Source organism: Ursus maritimus, unplaced genomic scaffold (genome assembly GCF_017311325.1).
Source record: "Ursus maritimus isolate PB19 unplaced genomic scaffold, ASM1731132v1 scaffold_9, whole genome shotgun sequence".
NCBI classification, from domain to species: Eukaryota; Metazoa; Chordata; class Mammalia; order Carnivora; family Ursidae; genus Ursus; species Ursus maritimus.
Window position 1 is genome coordinate 14448051 of NW_024427107.1, and position 4982 is coordinate 14453032.

General features: G+C 50.6%; 1 long non-coding RNA gene across 1 annotated transcript; it reads right to left on the reverse strand.

Moving 5' to 3' along the window:
* Nucleotides 1-1941: 1941 nt before the first annotated feature.
* LOC103677470 lies at nucleotides 1942-4348 on the reverse strand. Its single transcript, XR_572414.1, has 3 exons — nucleotides 4227-4348; nucleotides 3728-3822; nucleotides 1942-2022 (listed from the first exon to the last, which is right to left on the reverse strand). It is a non-coding gene; the product is annotated as an uncharacterized LOC103677470 (long non-coding RNA).
* Between the last annotated feature and the right edge of the window lie 634 nt (nucleotides 4349-4982).

Consider the following 4982-nt stretch of genomic DNA (forward strand, 5'->3'; position numbering starts at 1 on the left):
AGGCAAAAAATCATACCTCAGAAAATCAGGGGGAAAAAAAGAAAGTAGAAATAAAAAGATGGAAGAACTTTCTAGACTTTAAGAAAAAGGTTAATGAACATCTGAAGAAAAAAAATCTAGGTCTGGACCAAGATGGCAGTGTTAGAGTCTCCTGAACTTCCCTCCTCCCATGGACACACTGCCTATTCCAGCTCTACACAGAGCAGGTGTCTCTGAGAGAAATTCCGCGGCTCGCGGAGTGACTCCTACCCATCAGGAAACTGAGGAAATACCACATCAAAGTGAGCAGGAAAGCCCGAGCCACACTCTTGCCACAGACCCTACCCCTGACGCAGTGCTATCCAGTTGGGAGGGAACAACCCCTCTCCCAGCATCTCCCCGAGGAGCCAGAGGTTTAGATGACACATCTAGTACCCCAACTCCTAGGGCTGGCTCCCAGGGATGGGCCCCCAAATCACCTCGCTCCGAAAACCTGTGGGGCTTACCCCGGCGAGTCTGACTAGACTACTGCAAACAAAGAAGCAGTTGTTACCCTGCAGATGTGCGCTCCGTCCCCTCCGCTAGTCCACGGGGCTCTGGGCCGAGAGGGAGCCGGGCAAAATGCAGACTGTCCAGTCTTTCCCTGGAAGGAATTTAACTGCATACTTTGTGCAAGCTGCTGCCTGAGGCTCCTGCTTCCGGCTAACAGCCATCTAGGAGCTGAATGCGGTCTGTCCCAGACCCAACAGAGCCAGTAGGCACGTCCCCCACCTGCCCTTATCTCACTCCAACCATAAAACCAGGTGGACAGTATCTCCCCAGAAGGAGTTTGTCCACACATCTTGTGCCCCAACATTTACAGCCATCCACTGAGGGATGGGCCCCTAAATCACCTACCCACGGGGCTTGCATTCACCAGTCCCAAAGGGCTATAGGAAACAAAGCAGTTTTTAAACAGGTGTGGGAGGATGTCCCACGGCTATACACTTGGGCTGAGCACAGAGGGAGCGAGGAGAAATGTCCATCTCCCAGGTTCTCCCTGGAAAGGACTTAGCGATGTATGTTCCCACCTCTGTCCGAGGGTCCAGTTGCTAATGAACCTGCATCTATTTGCTAACCGCTGTCCTCCCCTTTGGTACACTGACAGTCTTGGCACACCCTCAACCTCTGGGAGCCACTAAGAAAAAGGGACAGAGGCTTGCTGGAGAGTAGACCAGGAGCTCAGACCAGGCTGATTGACTTCCAGAAGCCACTCAGTAGCCAGTGAGGGGTGTCCCTTAACACTGGTAACATTGTATGTCAGATGCCACAGTACCTTGGGAAGATGTGGATTTAAAAAGTAGGGCCAGGGGGGCCTGGGTGGCTCAGTCGGTTAAGCATCTGCCTGAGGCTCAGGTCACGATCTCCAGGTCCTGGGATCGAGTCCCACATCTGGCTCTCTGCTCAGCGGGGAGTCTGCGTCTCCCTCTGACCCTTCCCCCTCTCGTGCTCTCTCTCTCTCTCTCTCTGAAATAAATAAAATCTTTAAAAAATAAAATAAAATAAAATAAAATAAAATAAAAGGTAGGGCCAATGTCCATTCCCTGATGTGTCAGAGGCATCCAGGAGGTCCCTCTGGGTGACCTTGGCTGTGGCAGACACTGACCAGCAGCCAGAGTTTCTATTTCATCAGAGGAAGTGAGGAAGTTGTCAGCACAAAAACCATAGTCCTTGTGAAAGGGGCATGCCCTTCCATTTCTACCATGTAGTAATGGTGGCAGGCAAGCCGTCATAGAGTTGATGGAATGCAGATTGCTGTCTGTCCTAATCTGAGAAACTCTGCTGGGCCTTGGCTCTGTGAGTGAGGAGCAGTAAACAGACAGATGTGACTCTCAAACGATGGCTCCAAATTCCGAGCACCAACTGCGGGCTGAGATCAGCTGTTGGGTGACGTGGTGGTCCGTGGATGCTTCAGCTTCCGCTGGTAAGCAAGGGGGCAAGGAGTGGGGGACTGTGCACTCCAGAGGATAACGTCTACCGTTTCTGTGAAGAAGCCACCTCAGTCTCACCACCATAAGGGAAGGGAAATAGGAAAAGAAACCTAGGTAAGAACTTCCTGGGGGCATTTGGAGATTGAATAAGGCACAGAGTCACCGGGCCGAGGCACAGAAGGCCCAGGTGGTGTATGAACCACATTTTCTAGCTTCTGTGTTGATGCTTTCCTGACCGGGGGAGGACTCCCCTATTGGGGCTAGCTAATTCCTAGAGGTAACAGCCCCTCCTCACCACCCCCCTGCTTTATCAGTCTCTTACACTCCAGGACACTGCTCCCCATCCTAATCACCCCAGGGCCAGCCGTTACATAACCAGGGGTAACCCCTAAACCCCGAGTCTGCTGAAATTATGCAAACTAGCCAGGGCTAAACCTGCTTAGCCTTCTCACCCTGCCCTGCACTTTGTTCTTCCGGCAAAAGCTGCAACAAAGTTTCTTGCCCACAGTTCCCTTGCTCTCTCTGCCTGTGACCAACGTGGGAGCTTCCCTGTGTGACCCCGCATGGCATGACATCCCCTTCCTCTTACAAACTACAAGTACTAAACTATCTTTTCAATGGCAATTGTCTTCTATCTGTTGAACTCACCATACCTGAATAAAAAGTGAAATCCACATTTTAAAACAGCAGCTGATGGGCCGATGGTCAGTCTTGAGGCTAACAGACTTTAACAGTTACAGTTCGATGTTTTGAAAAGGCCACAGTGTCTAACTGGCCCGACACTTGGACAAAGACAAGTTCACAAACGTGTAATTGAATGAATCCCTCCCAATGCATCCAGTGCCTTGTGGGCTGGCTCTGGAAGGGTTTGTGTCTTGGACAGGAACATGGGTACTAACCCATCACCGGGCCAGACCAAAGGACTGCCCACCACACGTGGAATCATAAGTTAAATACAATGGTTATTCTAAGTCACTACAACGGGGAAGGGGGAGTCATTATACAGTAAAAGCTAACTGATGCCGCCTGGCATCCCCGAGGTTAGCACTCCCTCAACCCAGAGGTGGTGAGTTTCACCCAGACCTGCACCCCTTGCCTGCCCGCGAGAACTGGGTGAGCACCATGGAGACCACAGACGTGTGCAAGCGGGGCCGCTGGCAGCCTGGGATGCAGCTGAAGGTGCCCGCGGGCAGCCTCAGGGAAGCAGTGGTGTCCAGCCCTAGGCCACGGCTGCATCATCGGGCCACTGCAGGGCACCTCGTCCCGAGAGCGATTATGAGTGCTGGCCCGTCGGAAAGGGCAGCAAGGACCTTTGACTGACTCACCCTGGCAGGTACTAGGGGCTCTGAGGAAGCCTCGTGCTTCCACTCTCCCTCTCTAGGCACGCAGGGAAGGACTAAAATACAGTCATCGCTGCACTGGTATTTAAAGCTTCATTGGGGACGCCCGGGGGCTCGGTTGGTTAGGCATCTGACTCTGATTTCTGCTCAGATCGTGATCTCAGGATCCTGAGATGGAGCCCCATGGGGCTCCGTGCTCAGCTCGGCTCAGCTCGGCTCAGCTCAGCTCAGCAGGGAGTCTGTTTGAGATTCTCTCTCCCTCTGCCCCTCCCCCCCACTTATGCATGCACGCGCGCATCCGCGCGCTCTCTCTCTCCCCCAAGTAAATAAGTAACATCTAAAAAGAAAAAATAAATAAATAAAGCTTCACTGGAGATCATAGACTACACGCAGGACAAAAACGAGGCCTCTTACCACTTCCCCCTGAATTTAACTTACCCAGTGGATGCTGGGCAAGGCAGTCTTCACTGTGCCTGGGGACATTCGGCTCGGGTTCACTGACCGCAGGCAGATGACACGCACAGCCCGGAGGCCTGTGAAGTGTGAGCCGGAAAGAAAACACCCTGAATATCAAACCCTTTTGGGGGGAGAGACCAGAGCGAAGGCAGAAGAGAGGAAGTATGAAATGCAGAGTGGTGGGTGGCCCAGAGTAAATCTGACACAGGAGGCCTCTAGGGTAGTCTGCAATCTGGGCATTGGGAGAGAAGCGGTTAAAGTATTAGCCAGTGCTGGCTTTACGGTAAACTTCCTCCACGCCCAACTTAGGCAAATACCGCCACCTTTTACAGATGGGGTATCTCAGTCAGTAAACTAAGTCTTGGCACCCGATCTTGCCGACGAGGCGTGTCCCAACCAAAACACCGTCCGGTGAATGACAATCTCCCCCTGGAGTTGGGACGCTTATCAGGGACTCTCCTGGCTGTAGGAGCCGGCTCACACTTCAGGCTCTTTTTACCGCAGCCCTTGACTCCACGTTCCATTTTCCAGTTACTGCATTGCTCTTAGCCTTTTTGCTCTGTGCTCTCCAATTCTCCCTGTATACACGGGCTTGCATCTGCCTCACTGCCCCACTTTGGGCCACACTAAACAGGATTCCTGCCCTGTCTGGACCCTTGACCCACCTCCCACGCTGGCCAATCCTAGTCGCCAAGACTAGGTCTCGGCTGGGTCATCCAGTCCTCCCAAAGGGCAAGGACCCAGCCAACTAGGATGGCCACATACGTAGCAATACGGAAACATGTTTTTGACCCAGTTAACAAAAGCAGGACACGCATTATATTTGCAAATACATGACAATACACTCAGGGGAAATAACAGAATTTTTAATTCAATTTTTTCTATTATCATTGTTACATTATTATTGTTCTAAACACTATTCTTAGTTCAGACTTTGTTTTATGTGGCTTTTACCCTCAACATTGGGGCCAATCATTACTGTCAATTATACCAAAAGATTGCATATATTAGTTATTAGTTCCTTTGTCTCTGGGTCAAGACTAGTAAAGAGGAACCAAGTCATTTAGATCCTTCTGACTAGAGAAGAAAAAATGTAAATGTTCATCTTCACTTCAATTTATTTTGTAAAATTGAAAGAGAAAGCACAGTGTTAACTATTGGTAAAGTAAAATTGCCATCCTAACTGCGCAAGTTGAAAACTTTTATTGTCTTATTTAACTTCATAAAAAACGGATGA